Source organism: Scomber scombrus, chromosome 17 (genome assembly GCF_963691925.1).
Source record: "Scomber scombrus chromosome 17, fScoSco1.1, whole genome shotgun sequence".
Lineage (NCBI taxonomy): Eukaryota > Metazoa > Chordata > Actinopteri > Scombriformes > Scombridae > Scomber > Scomber scombrus.
The window spans coordinates 16,713,259-16,727,982 of record NC_084986.1 but is presented as its reverse complement, the minus strand read 5'-3'; the positions used below and the strand labels follow the sequence as shown (position 1 = coordinate 16,727,982).

Sequence of the window (14,724 nt, the reverse complement as noted above, 5' to 3'; positions counted from 1 at the left end):
TAACAGGATTAATTTATGTATTTGTAATGATTTCCAACCTCTGCGTTGCTGTAAATGTGTTGGCGTATGGACTTTTCACAGTGTATCAAACTAATGTGTACAAGTGTTTATGAACAACTGCATATTTCACAGATCGCTTTAGTTCACCATAATTGGACAGGCCTTTCATCTCTTGCTCTTGCTGCTTTTGAATATGCGTTTCCTCATCGAGGCAGATCAAAGGCAGCACTTACAGATTAAAAAGACAGTATAAATATGTGTGGGAATATGTGTGTTTGTGTGTGTGTGTGTGTGTGTGAATACTCATCACAAAAAGAACATCTGAAGGAACGTTGATATCAGCTCCCTGTTTTTCTGTGTTTATCACTTTTGATCTATTTGTTTTAATCCTTATCTAACTTTAGAGCACAGCATCCAGTTTGAATTATGACACATCTGAAACGCTAATTCAATAGAAAAATCCAACTTCAGCAGCTGGGTCTTTAAAGCTGCATGGAAGGATTTTGACCACCAGGATGCAGAACGTAGACTTCAAACCAAGCTCACAGCAAATAGCCCTGACATACTTTGTTAACTTGTCCTTATAGGAAGCTGATTGGTCTGAACCATTGGTAGTTTGAACACATTTAGTCTTGAGGCCTTAAAAGATGGATTCTTGCGAGATGTTGTGATGTTGTGATCTCGCAATCTTGCAAGTCAAAAATTCAGTTTTTCAATTTTAACCATGTCTTGGTCCTTCCCTGAGAGAAATAATTGTGTGTTTTTGATGTATCAGTTGTTCAACTCTCCACACCAGCTATTTTGACCATTTTGCACTCGGTTGGTAGCGAATGTAATTGACTGTTTTACACACAGGGAGTGTCTTGCCCTCAGTTTTTAAAGCCAAAAGCAATATACTGGGGTGTTGATTCTTAGCGGGATCTGTCATTACATCTACCTAATAGACACTTGGTCTGATGTTAATATCAACAACATTGCTTATGAAAGTTTATTTTTTCATTGCTGTGCAGCTCTGTTGGTGCCTGAAGGAAGTAACTCAGCCTTTGCTGTTATTTGGTACATGTAGAAATGGTTTCATTAACTGGCAAAGTAGCTATATGCCCAGCTTTTCTGTCATTTAATCTTTGAAAAATGCACTGCAGTGTAGTTTATGTTGTAAGAAGTATGGACCTTTCAGAGTAATAGACTTGATGAATGGCAGGGCTACGGTAAAAAAACAAACAAACAAACAAACAACAAAAACGGCAAGTTGGGTTGCTCGTTAACAGAGCTGTACAGCTTGTTCCTGATTGCTAATAATAACATGTGACTGCATAATGGACATGTTATAGACTTGTTACAGACATTTATAGGTGCTGCCAATCTTTGTAGCAGTTATGAAATTACACACACACACCTGGGGCATGATGCCCATGATCCAGGATGTCTTGTCTCATGTATTTTTCAATCTGATTTTATCAGTAATCAGTAAGTACGCTTTTTGTCAACACTCACAGGCAAGCAGTAACAAATCAATTTTAGTTCAGATGCAATAATGATTTAAAAGTGCCTGCTGCTGCATCTTTTATTGGATTGTTCCTCTGCCTCTGGGAACCTCACCAAGATCATCGGCCCATGTGATGAGTAATGGTCAGAGTGTGGATATGAAACATGTTTGTCCTATTTTTCTCAATAAAAACAAATGTGGACACGTTGCTCTGGCAGTGAGTCACATGCTATTTTAATAAGACACATTACATGCCATATGTGTCTCTCTTTAAGTAAATGTATCTTTTCTAGAGTCTCTGATCTGTGACTTTGTACATTTGTGACATTTATGCTAACTACCTCGTTAGTCTCCTGTAAATTCAGATGTCACATGGCCGGTCTCACTTTTGTTATGCCATTGGCTCTTATGGCACAGCATGATTTACACAGATCTACCAGACACAATGGAAGGAGGTTTTTAACATGAATATTTCCATCCATCTCTGGCTTTGAAGTCATAAGGCACACTTACATAACACATGTGCCTTCTCCGGTGCTTTAGAGAAGTGAGCGGTGTAGCCTCCGCGAGTCTGTGTGTGTTTGCCACTGTTCCTGCCCCACCTACCACCTCCCCCCCGCCATCTTCATTTGAGGTACTGAGCCGTGACAGACGAGCACAAACAGCGCTGCTTTCCTTTTTCTCCTCATCTCTCTCATTTTCCTCCCACTCCTCATGCTCCACAGTGATGGAAGCAGCTGTTGTTTGTTCATTAACTTCTTTTTGGTAGCACACATATCCCACAGTGCTAAGTAAATGGTGTGCTCGTGCAAACACACACACACACACACTACCAGAAATCTTAAGCTCTGTTACTCACACACACACACACACACACACACACACACACACACACACACACACACACACACACACACACACACACACACACACACACACAAACACTCCATGCACATACACACAGACACCTTGTTTTTGTTTCAGCACCCCTCTCTCTCTCCGTCTTGTTTTTGCAAACTCATTGTTTGTGTCAATCAGTCTAATTAGACTAATTGAGTTTTCTTTGCTCCGAAGAGTCGAACCCGTCTTGCGACACTGCTGTTGAGAGTGTAGCTTTTGTTTGATCAGACTGAATGTCTGAGCAAGTGAAAAGGCACAGACAGATCAAACTGGGGGATATGTATGTTTTCGTACAGGCTCAAAACGCCGCCCCCCCCACCCTCCCACCCCCTTGCGAATCAAGGCAAAAAAGAAATGTCAGTCTTTTCAGGCCCCGAACACACAAACACACTCTGTCTGATCCTAACGTCTCTCTTCCCACTTCCCCTGTCCCTTTTGCAGGTTCATTTGAATAACCCTGCGGTATACTTGTAAGTGCGAGTTCAAAGCGGTGTCACCATGTCCTCTCCTCGTACATTTGATTGAAAGCGGATTGCATTTGCCCTGATTTCCACAGTGAGGTTGCGTTAGTGTAATGCATACAGAAACATTGGACTGGGTTACGCTTGTCGACCCTTTCAGTCTGTTCACTTGTCGGGAGTGAATTTGCACAAAAGTTTGTTCGGATGAGGACAGAGCGAACTTTTCTCATTGATCGATCAAAAGGAATGTGTGATTCCTGATTACAAAAACATGTACCTTCAGCACAGCTTTACGTAACACTATCAATCTTTGTGTGCCTATACAGTGAAGAAGCGAACCCTCTATAATTGGCCCTGTCAAACAGTGTGCGGCCCCTGGAGATCTCATTTGCTGCCTGACAAATTTATTTTTCTAAAATGTGATACTGTAAACTGGTTCAACACTGCGCCTAATCGCTACCGAACAAATATGTGGTGATTAGCCTCTTGATGTTGCTAAAAGCACCTGGCATTATCAGTGAGAATTTGAATCCCACAGCCCATTTAATGCACAGTTATGAAAATCTCCTAATGTGAATGTGTAGCGATAATAATAATAGTAATAATAATAATAATCTTACTAACATTGAGAATTTGAATCCCACAGCCCATTTAATGCACAGTTATGAAAATCTCCTAATGTGAATGTGTAGCGATAATAATAATAGTAATAATAATAATAATCTTACTAACAGTCTTTAATAAACAGCAACTTCAGTTCTGTCAGGTTCATATAGGGTAACATGGTAATTTTATGTCTGAAACAATTAAAAAAAAAAACCCTGCTGACCTTTCCCAAAGAAAGCTGCCTTAAGTGTAAATAGAATTTTAAAACCGTAAATAGTATTTTTAATACTTTAGCTTTTTTAAAGAATCTGAAATTAATTATTGCTCTTTTATGTACAAAAATGTTTTTGTTAACGTTACTTCTCATCCGTCACCATGTGAAACTGTACCATCTGTACCTTCTATTTCCAGCAGAAATGCATTGAGCATTGAATTACCATTTCCTTAGGCTTCCAACATTGAAGAATGGCTGTGAACATTCCTATATAACAGATTCATTTTAATGAATGGGTGTTGAATGCATCAACGCTCCCATATTGATCTGACATCTATTATGTATGTATCACTACCCTCCCTTTTCCCACAGTGACCCTGTCCCCTCAGGAAAAAGAGAGATTGAGTTTGATCATGAAAAGTTAGAACACCCACTGTTTATCCACTTTAAGCGCCTGATAAACTGTGTGTGTTTGTGTGGGGAGTGTTGTGTCATTGAAAATAATTTATGGCAGTGTACAACATCATGCCCTTTTTTTATAATGTGAGTTCAAAGAGCAGCAGAGATAAATGACTTTGAATTCATATTCCCAAAAAACAACACTCACAAAAATATGCCACACCAAGAGAAAACTGCCTGGGTTCATGAACATGATACAGTGCCTGTCAATTGTATGTCACTACTCAACTTTCACATAGACATGTAGTTTTAATAGCACCTTGTTGTTTTGTCCCACTGTGTTAATGGGCTCTCAGAACTGATTGGTTGGCAGCTGATGATACTTTGTTTGAGCCTCTCTTTTTTGGGACTCTAGCCTTTAAATATTTCCAGTGACCCACAGAACTGTAATGGGCCACTATTACTGACTTTTCTCTTCATCCCCTTGATTAGAATACATGGATGAATTTTCGGGGGGCATTAGGCAGAACATCAAACTCATGTTAGGAATTATGTCATCTCAGTGAGATTTCAAAACTCAATTTACGCCTCAGTTAATATCTGTTAATATCTAGAATATGTCTCATTAGTAGCAGGAAGAAGTTACATATGGAGTCAAGTGTGCAGCTAATTAGTGTAATGAATAATTGCTCGACTTTAACTTTAAGGGTTCTGTGAGGTGATGAAGCATATTAACTGCAGACAGATATCTCTGCATGAAATCTTTATTTCATAACATCGGCATCACTGCATCTCAGTCAGACAAAGGAAGCTGCATTGTTAAATTTACTCTGATCTCTGAAGGAACGCTGAGGCATCATTTACTAAACAGGAAATATCTCAGTAATTGACCAACCACTATAACTGGCAGCTTTAGAAATCTGTAGTCATATTCAAGCTTTTAACTTTTTGCTTGTTGGCAGTTATCAGTCTTTAGAGCTCAGCGAAACTGCTAAATGCTGTGGGTGACAGCAGAGCCCAGAGGCAGCCGGTGTTGTCGGTGGACTCCTCCAACTCCAGTGGAGGTGTGCATGCTGTGAAAAGAGAAAAATGTTCTAAGTTTTAAAAAAGAAGTTCTTTCAAGTGGTCTTGATTCATCCTCTGGAGGGAGTAGTAGTAAAGGCAAGGTGAAAGGAGTGCTCTGTCCTCACCTCAGGGTTTACAATTATAGAGCTGGATCTGATCCCTGGAGAGAAACCTGGTATAGCTGTGAAAACACAGAATATTGCCTCAGCTGACATTATTCCTGTGTGTTCTGTCTGTGTGGCAGTCAACAGGGAACAATGAAAAGGGAGAAAAGGGAGAACACTGGGTAAGAGTGATTCATTTAATTATAGTTATTTTTTTTGGCGGCCTCTAGAGAACATTGCCTACACACTGGTGAAAGGAAGACATGTGTCTGTGGAGATGAAGAGCATTAAGAAAGAAGAGTCCCTGGGACCACCAGACACGCTCACTCCATTCAATTTTCTTGTTTTCACCTTATGCCCGACGGAGTGAAAAAAACGGCTCAGTGCTCGTCTATGGAAAGAAAATTGGAGTCCACGTCACGCGCTAAGTTGTTGCACTGTGCAAGCTATCTTCAGGGAGTAATGCCTTGCGCTGATGACACTCATCAAAACTTGCAATGGATTCACAGTGGGAGGCTGAGTATGAAACGTCAGGCATGTACATGGGAATTGAAGCAGTGTGGACTTGGGTAAAAAATGCGCTCCCGCTGAGATGAAACTGAGTTAGATTTACTCTAAATCAGATGTGGTACACTGGATATTAGAGCGCTGCAGATTTAACACCATTAAATGAGAAATTTCAGCAGAGAACAGCAAATTGTTTCTAACATGTGGTCTGAAATAGTGGCTTGCAGTGAATATTTAGACAGTCAGATAGGTAGACAGAGTTGATAGGAAAGCGAGGAGGACAAATGATGACAGAGACTCATGCGTGACACATGGTGGATAAAGTAATTTGCACAGCGTGACTGAAAAATACTGCTCTGCTATAGGTCGAAACGCTACAGTAAACATTTCTGGAAGTAATAAGCCAACCGTCAGCCTGTTGTTGTGATGATGGGAGAGGAGGTGCACTCAGAGGGAGGGCAACCTGTGGAGGGTTAGATAGCTCACTCACCTTCCCTAGGCAATAAACTAACACGGAGGAGGAGACGGTAGAGGAAAAAAAGATGAGTTGGATGAAATAGAGGGGCTGAAAGTGAGAGATAGAGGACGAGGAGGAGTTAACAAGAGCAGTGGAGGAAGACGAATATGACTAAGAAAAGTTTATGCGACGGGTAGGAAAGAGAAGCAGGGGTGTGAAGGGGGCGCATCGGCTTTATAACCAGAATGCAGCACTGCACACTGCAATAAAAAGAACTTATCGCACACTTAAGCGCCCACTATGTCAGTGTCATCTCTTCCTCCTCAGCCTCACTTATTCTCAACACAGGCATTCCACATGCTCTTATTGTGTATTCACTGAACACTGCTGGCTGTGTTTTCTTCTGGCATGTCTGGTCTAATAGTGTTTTGCAAAGAATTCTTAGTGTTTGCTTTGATTCTCCCTGTTGTTTGTCTTATAAAGCTACAAGTGCAGAATTGACATTGAAGGGAAATTTTCACATATTTTGCTGAGCAGCAAATATGTGACAGGATTTTCAGTCTGTTTGGATTTTCAAGTGCTGATATTTTCATCAAGAACCTGAAGGTTTGGTGAAATTACGAAAAATATGCAGTATATAGCACATATTATTACATAGTCGTGTATCTTACCACTCATCTCAGCAACACTTTATTGGACATTGACTCAGTGCCCACTGGGGATTTACGTGTTGTTTTCACTCTCATGGACAACTTCCACTACTCTGCCAGACCAGGCAGCCGCTGTAGTGTGTAGTTTAATTGAAAGTGTTTCAATGATCAAGTCTCCTCCCTCACTCATCCTCCTCTTTAAACTGCTTACCCTTGTAATCAAAACTTTATCTTAATTCCTCTGTAAATCCTTCTTCAATGTGTGACGGGCATCACACATTTGATTGAGGATTTAGTGAGCTAGAGTTGGTCAGAAATGCATTAGACTGTTTAACTTATACAATGTCTACACAGGCTGTGTAGTGAATGCAGCAGGACAGCAGAACCAGAGCAGCTCATCTGTCAGTGTCTAGACAGGATGCATTCAGGCAAAGAATTGAGTGTTAGTCTCCAGATTTTTGGCAGCGCCACAGACCCCTGCTCTGGTGTAATTTGCTACCACGTTCACCAGAAAAACATGATAACCCAAATGTATATTAAAGCTCTTGTGCTGTGAGTTTGGTTTGGTGGCTGTATGCCCCCTAGTGGTCAAACAAAAACGAATAATGCAGCTTTAAAAGTAACTTTTTGAAGATGTTATCTAATGCTGTTCAGTTCCATTGCCCATTAACTGCAGGGGGATGAGGTTTGGAAACTCTGGAGCCTTATCTTTTCCCTGAACTGCAGCACTGTTGTGGGTCCCACCCTGAGGCTCGCCCCTGAGGGACCAGACAGGAACTCTGTCTATGGCATGCAGGCAGTGAGACACACCCTTACACGGTGTCATTTTGGGTCTTGGAAATGTACATCATCTACCATTAAAATCAGTGCTGCTTGTTCCCTGGTTGAGTGGTTGATTACAGTGACATGCTGTAGTGTCTCCCATTAAATTGAGACTGACACAGAATGGAGTGGAATTTGGGCTGTGGCCATCGATCCATACAATGTTCAATCAACGGGAACCGTATTATATATAGATTTTTAACTGAAATGAAGCTCTAATTCTCATCCAGACATCATCTCAAAATCCCAGTTGGGCAATCTGTAAAATCGATGGAGCGGTTATTTAAAGGTGCACAGAGACTGTCAGATTATTTCATCTCTGCAAGCTCAAAGCTGGACTTCAACCAGCGGGGCCCCATCGGAGGCTTCAGTACACTTGGAAGACGGTTCCCCTCCATTGAATGATGTGAACTCTCAATAAACTGTCTCTGAGACAGGGGGAAAATAAATGTCATGCCAGGGTTGAACAGCACGTATCAAACTTCAATAAAAGCTATTGTAAACAATATTGGAAAGAGGGGGTCAGTTTTTACAAGTTCACAGTGTCCAAAGTTTTAAAGGTCATCCTTTTGTACCTCCAAATAATGTTTTTCCTCAGTTTGCTGCTGGAAGGAGAGTATAACGTTTGAAGCTGTGGGTGAAATGCAGGGCAGAATGAATATTTATGAAGCAAATGTATCCGGAAAGAGGCTTTTTGCTTGAAACCATGGGCCTATATGAAGCAAGGCAAGTTGATATGTTGAGTATATTAAAGAGGATGTGTGGGTGGTAGCAGTGATGTTGATGAACATGTGACTTGGAAAATATATGAGGGTGGGTTTTGAGGCTGTTATCAGAAACTTCAGTGGAATGTTTCTTTTTTGGTGGAAGGGGGAAGTGGGGGATTTGAATACACCCTTTCTCACGCTACCTGTTGTTTATCTATCTGACTTTTGTGATCCCAAAACACACAAATCAAATGACTGAAAAATAACCTGAGATAATCATCACACTTACATAACTAAATTGTCCACTTTCTGCACATTTGTCCTAACTGTTGCTTTCCTGAGGTATTGTTGTCTCACACTTTTTCTTATTTTTCTTTAATGTATCACTCTTTCTGCTTCTTAACATTTGCAAATTCATTGTCATTTCTCCCTCCATCCATCTGTTCTTCTCTCATCTTGTCTATTGCTCCAGGTCAGCCATGGCGCTCTGCCGTTTTTGTATTAAATGACAATGGCAGTCATTTTCTCTAAGCCACCTGAGGCTGTCTGTCTGTTTGATTGTGACTTTCTTTGTCTGTGTTTTGGGAGAGAGCGTCTCATGACATACCGTTAGTGTTTTAGCTTCTCTGTTATCACTTTCAGAAGTACTCATTGTCTGCTGTGTATTGACAGTTAAAATGAGTGATCATAGAGAAAGTTAGAGATAACACAAAGTTGTCAACATTACTGCCACAACTGTGATTGGGCAGCTATGAATGTAGCCGGCTACTGTGTTAGTACTCGATCTGTCCCCTCCTCTGTGTTGTAACACAGCCAGACAATGGAACAAGTATGAAATGGTGATATAAGGTTAATGAACACTACATGTTAACCAGCAATAGTTCCTGAGCTGTTTTGTGATTGTTTTTTGATTTGTGATTGCGACGTCTTGTGACAAAATCAGCATAAATACAGGGTGATGACAACAGCTGTGCAGCATATTCAGCTATATAGACCACAAAGTTAGAAGTGGCAGAAAGGGTTGAGCAGTTACTGCACATACCACATAATCGCAACATCCCTGGTTTGAGTCCGGCAAGGGACCTTTGTTGCATGTAATACTCCTTTCTCTCTCCCTGTTTCCTGTTGGTCTCGCTGCCAGCTACTGTCAAATGAAGGCAAAAAACGCCCAAAAACATTATCTTAAAAAAAGAAGTGACAGAAAGGGCATCACAGCATCACTCCCACACAACCCCAACACTTGCTGGGCCACTTACGTCATAGTTTTGTAAAAGCATAGACACTAAAACACCAGGCTAGTGTTTTAATATGCCTATACTTGGGAGACAGTTTTGGGAAATCTCAGTTTTGGGGCAATAAAATGTGCAGAAGGAGGGTTGAAACAAAGAGTAAATGATGGGTCTACAAATGTAACTGCCTTAGTGTGGTTATACTATGAGTTAGGATGTGGGGTACAGCCCGTTATTTTGACATCACCTCCATAACTCCACAGGATCAGCCTCCCTGAGGTTTTGTTCACACAGTGGTCCTCAGTGATTAGCGCACCATACTAATTGGTCCAGTCACGTAACCTTTCCAGACCCTGTTCATCCCCACCAAGCGCAGCAGGTGGTGGGCTCATTCCCTAATTGTACTTCTACTTCAGCTCATGGTAGATGCAGGCGACATCAGAAGCGATCACATCACAGTGACGTTTTATTTTTACCATTGTGGTGTATTATGGTTATGCATTGATAGACCACCCATCACGGTCAAGATCTAAAGTTCCCAGAAGGCAGAACACTTCAAAAAGTTGTGAGAACTGGAGAGAAAATAGAGAACGACAGTGATAAAAGGAAATTGAGAGGGGTAGAAGTCTTTGAACATCAGTGAAGAGCGGGATGATAAGAACTTAGAGAGCCCTCAGCAAGCCTCTAGTTTTAAAATCCAGTCAATTCAGCAAGTAGGTCCTCTTAAGATTTCAATGACTGGAAACGTTTTTTCCCTTAACAGTCTGGAAAAAGTACAATTCAATGTTGAACTGAACTCACTGAAAACACCAATTTCTGGTGGTCAAGGCAGCTCTAATAATGACTCTGTAAACAGGTCTGAGTCCATAAATATCTCCACAAACAGGCATGTTAACCTAATGACAGGACAAGAACAAGAATAAGTTAATTCAGTGGATAGATATCAAACATTCACACACATGCACACACAAACACAACCCCAAAGCCACACTTTCATCCCCAAACACAAGGATTAGATTTTAAGAGCTTCTGTGTTTTACTTCGATCTTAGGGTCATCTCCTAAGTGTCTTGACAAGAACACAAAAGGCACTCCATAATCAATAGCTGATTATCTGGCAACAGCACACAGCACTCCTAATCAATTTCAATTTCCCTGTTTAGCAGCTTACATATGAATTCTAAGATGTCGTTTTTTTCCTCCTTATGATTGCGAGGATGTGACTTGTGGTCTATTATTGGATCCCTCAAATAGGTTATTAGTGATCTCTGTGACCTTTTAACTCCAGTTGCCTTCTCTAATGGCAGCTCTGCCACATCAGCAGAGGTCAGCTGTCCAATGAGTGATGGAGAGTAGCTTTCTAATGTGCATATTTATAGTTCACACATTGTACACACATGCTTTATCCCCTTGATTCAGATATTTATGTTATGTTGATTTTGATTACACTTTACCAGGTCTTGTTTTTTGCGGCATTATCTTGATTTTGATCTGGACTTAAAAGAAACTAGATTAGTAAAGCTTTCATCGGAGTCATGTGGATGAGCTTTATCAGATGTAAATACATCATCCTGGCAATTTGAGTGCTGAGCTTGAAGACCGCAACATAGAGAACATGGAAATAGGATGGGATACGAGTGCGGATGACGCAAAGAATAATTTTGTCAATGCTGTTCTATTCATCTACCGACCTATTTCTCTCTATTCATCCTCCTACCCAACAGTCAAACTGGGAGTTGCTCTAGCCTTGTGTTGACAAAAGCAAAGCTTATACAGGATGTGAAGACTGAAGCTACTCTCCACTTTTAGATTATTTTCTCAAGGAAAATAAAGGCTTACGTTATTAAGTGTTTGAGTAAGGCTGCACTGTATGACCTTCGAGTGTGAAGCAAGACACAGTGCAATCACACGTAATTCAAGAGACAGGTAAATGGATTTGATTGCAGGAAAATATATAGGAGGAGTTCTTTTATCTCTTCATCCCTGTTCACCCACTACTATTAGTTTGACAGCTTTGTTGTCTCGCCAAATGAACAGCGGAAAAGAAACATTTTGTCTGCCACCAACAAACACACACATTTACTTACATCAGGGCCGTGATCTCTGCAGAAAAAGGTGCTGCTTTTCCTCCTAACAGGAAGAGGAGTTTCAGGGATAATCTGAGGTACCGGAAGTAACCTAATTGGATGTAGCCTATTTGAGAAGCTGAAAATTATAGTGGAATGCTGCAGCTACATTTATTTTTTTCTTGTACTATACATCGTAGAGGCAGAAAGCCTGGACTAGATCTGATTGGATGAATCTTTGATGATGAGACCAGAGAGTAACTCCAATGTTCTCTCAGTGCCAGCGTAGATAGATCTGTTAGTGGAATTAGGCTTCGGGTGTGTTACGTGTTTGTGCATCTCTGTTTATGTGACCATGTTTGTGTTCTTTCAATCTGGTGTTCTTTTGCTGTGTTTGTGATCCTGCGATATGTTTGCCCAACTTTATTTACGCGGCATGGCCTCTGCTCCCTCTTGACATCATCTGAGACAGCAAATTGTTCTGCCTCTGCCGACTCTATGTTTTTAACTTTTCCCCTCCTGGCAGTATTCTTTCTTACTTGTTTTCTTTTAAGCCAAACTGACTTAAATGTGAACCAAGCATCTGTTGGAGTATTTGACTAAATATAGTCTAAATTTTGGATTGTTGGGCTTCGTTCTTTCGTACAAATCAGTCTCTTTTTTGAGTTCTGCTAGTGAGAGAACAAAATGTTCACTGTCATTCGCAGGTGGTCAGACTAAGTACAAAAGTGGAAGAATGACTAACGAGATTTTGGAGCTTTGGCTGTATTAATGGATTATTTTAATTTTATTCTTGGTGTTTAAAAGCTGCACAACTCAACCGCAATCCTCTTGACCTCGTGTTTTTATAATGTTCTATCACACTCACACACGCAGCCTAAATTATTAATCAAAGCTGTTAAAAGTTAAAGCAGAAGCAACTCATTCATGGCCCCTTGGTGGCAGCAGAACAAGCTTCAAACATAACTTTACCCCCTTATTAAGTTCAAATGCGTTCAAAAATAGTTGCTAGCGGTTTAAGTTTAATGTTCACTCTCCTTTTAGCTATGCTTTGGTCTCCACCAAGTCCTGAGAGAAGTATGTGGCTTGTTTGGCTAAATAATCACCAGCCATTTGTTAACATTGTCTGCCTGAGGTTCAGTGCTGGGCAGTTAGGTTGCCTACAGTAGGTTGCAGGTAGTGGATGTATCAGAAAAACAATGTAATTGTAAAACAATGAACTAAAAGATGCTAAAAATGCTCAGTATAGCTGAGGGGAACTGCAGGATCAAGTTCTCTGTGGGCTTGTTACAACATGTGAAATTAAATAACATAAAACATATTGATTTGTGTAGCTTTAATAACCCAAAAAGCAACTTTTTGTCAGATTTCTAGGCCGGAAAGGATGAGTCAGTCACAAAAACTCTGGTGCAACCAAATTTGTGATAGAGAGAACGGAAATAACAGGCAGCACAAGTGAACTACATATATATTATTTCAATGCTTTTTGACCTGTATGTAATGTTTCACAATAGTGTTGGACACAGTTTCTACACTACTGCTTTCCTGCTCTGCAATCCACGCTAGGAATTATCAATAGATTTACCTTGAAAAATGAATTCTCACACAGGAGCCTCTTTTTCTTTAAAAGAAATTACTTTCACTCTTTCTCCCTCCCCTCACTTTCCTTCTTATTTATCTCCATTTATTGAGCACTTCTGCTCATGCTCTCACAGTTTCTGATAAGTTTTTATTCATCTTCCACTTGTACAGTATAAATGTTACACACACACAGCATTGTTGCTCTCTGCTCAGTCTTTTTCTCTCCTCCACTCTCTTTGCCTGGGAGACTGGAAGCGTTACATTTTTACCCCTGTAATGGTCCTAATCCACTTAGTTTGGTGTTGTAGCCCAACATTTACCCCCACATTTCCTGCCTGAAGTTGCGTGTGTGTGTTCATATGTTTAATAATTATATGTTTTTGTAAATTTGGAGTTTCTCTTCGTACAAACATAAAGTATCAGTCCCTTAATAGGCTAAAATAGCTCATGAAAAGGTTGTTTCATCTTTTTTTTGTTTAATCTCAGTTTCCACTCATTGTTGAATTAGTTCTGCTTGTTAAATTTCTAATTCCCACTAGTTAGTTTTACTTCCTTCAGTAGAAAGTCCTCAAACATCATATATTTGTTGGCATACACCAAAATTGCTGTTTAAGGGCCTGGAGTATGTAAATATTTTTAATTAGCTAAGCGCACTTCAAAGACTCACTTATGAATATGCAACATTGTATTGTATTTAGTCTTTTTTTCCCTTCACTTGACAGCCATCTGTCTGCATGTCTTTGATGTACACCACATGTCGACCCTTCTGTTCAAAATGCCAGCACACACACACACACACACACACACACACACACACACACACACACACACACACACACACACACACACACACACACACACACACACACGCACACACACACAGACTCACAAACACATCGGTGTACAGGTTTAATGTATGGAATGCATTTTAATGTGATGCTCGCGCCTCTTTAACATAGCCCTAAAGACCACAGCCGGTACCCAAGCGTCACCAAACATGTTATAACCCACCATTTATAGACTTCAAAGCAATCACCCTTTGTTCTATTGTAGGAATTTCAAGGCTCGCTTAATGCGGCTCTCTGTAGGCTGATGGTATACAGATTGATTGTGAGATCTGAACTGTTTCAGGCTTTGTTGAGTTCTAGGAGTTGAAGTTTAAATAAGAATTGTCAAGAAAAGTTTTTTTTGTGGTGCAGATGAGATCTTCCCTCTCCTGACACCCAGTCACCCAACCATCCCAAACTCTGATCGCTTTCTTTTTTATAGTCTTTTAACAAAACAGCCACGTGTTTTCATTGCTCCTGAGCCAGACAGGTAGGAGGTTCCACCGGCGGGGCTCTGCACACTTGGCCTCCTGCCCTCACTTTATTTCTTCTAAAGCCAGCCATCCTTTCTCTTTTCAATCCTCTGTTTTTGTCACCTTGCACTTGCACTCGGCCTACTTTTTCATTTTCATCACTTCCATCTT

The 14,724-nt window shown here is 40.6% G+C and overlaps 1 protein-coding gene across 1 annotated transcript in view; it reads left to right on the top strand.

The window, feature by feature from the left end:
- The window catches only part of utrn (utrophin), a 179,929-nt gene that overhangs the window by 87,151 nt on the left and 78,054 nt on the right, over positions 1–14,724 (top strand). The window lies entirely within an intron of this gene.